We start from the raw sequence: 1,204 nt of genomic DNA on the forward strand, positions 1-1,204 counted from the left end.
GGTCTTATTTATATTTTTTAAATGTCTTGGAAGAGTGGTATTTGTTCTATGCAACCGTAAGAATCTACCTAAAAACCTTGGTGTCCATCTATAGGGACTGGTTAAAGAAAATAAAATATACCTTTCTATGCATTTACCAAAAGTGAATATGTAGGTCCTCTGCTTCTTTGCGCCCGATTTGCATCCTGCGGTTCCGGAATAGCTGGGAAGATGCGGTCCTTGGACATCGCGGAGCTGGCAGAGCCGGAGGAGGTGGAGGTGATGGAGCCCGAGGAGGACTTTGAGCAGTTCCTGCTCCCGGTCATCAACGAGATGCGCGAGGACATCGCGGCGCTCACCCGCGAGCACGGGAGAGCCTACCTGCAGAACGGGAGCAAGCTGTGGGAGATGGATAGTATGCTCATTCAGATCAAGATGCAGGTGGAGGCCTCAGAGGAGAGCACGCTCAACCATCGCACAACGCGGACAACGGAGTCGAGGGCAGAGGGACCAAACGGTGCAAGAAGGCGGAGGAGAAGGCCAAGGAGATCGCGATGATGGCAGAGGTGCTGGTGGAGCTGCTCTGGGGGATAGAGAAGAGCGAGTCGTCCTGAAGGAGGGTCAGCCGTTTACAGCCAATGGATTCTGGTCAACTGATGGAGGTTGGTTGACACCCTGGAGAAGCTGAAACCAGAGAGCCTTTTGTTTTCTCTTTTTTTCTCTGTCTACGCTCTGTCCTCACTTACACCATGTTTCTGCTATGGTCTGTGGTTAATGACCTCAATGTGAGTTTTGACTGTTAAATGTTTTTCTTTGGGGAGGTAACTTTTATTTGGAAAATGCTCTCACAAGAATTAGGGTCTAGATTGTAAGCTCTTGCAGCAGTCACATTTGTTCCTGGGCTTTCGTTATTTCTAACCTAAAATTTTGAGGTGCTTTGCTCTTTATTGTGTGACCTGATAGCTCCCTGGAACTTCAGGTCTGTGTGTAACAGAAGAGACTCAGAGTTGGAGTTCTCCAGCCCTGAAGGTGCTGAAGGAGCTGCATTATTTCTAGAAGACGACTCCTTCTTTAGTGATTGCTAAAGAAGCTGAAGAAGGGATCAGACTTCAACTGGGAATGTGAATGGGACTGATCTGGCTAGGACTGATGAATCAGAAGAAGGGCTGAAGGATGGTACTGTATTTGGGAACTTTAATTTCTCCGTGAGAACAAAGGAGGAGAG

General features: G+C 48.1%; 1 pseudogene; it reads left to right on the forward strand.

Moving 5' to 3' along the window:
• Positions 1-210: 210 nt before the first annotated feature.
• On the forward strand, positions 211-593 carry LOC136119254 (MORF4 family-associated protein 1-like; annotated as a pseudogene).
• The last annotated feature ends 611 nt before the right edge of the window (positions 594-1,204 follow it).

This window comes from Phocoena phocoena, chromosome 2 (genome assembly GCF_963924675.1).
Source record: "Phocoena phocoena chromosome 2, mPhoPho1.1, whole genome shotgun sequence".
Classification (NCBI taxonomy): Eukaryota; Metazoa; Chordata; class Mammalia; order Artiodactyla; family Phocoenidae; genus Phocoena; species Phocoena phocoena.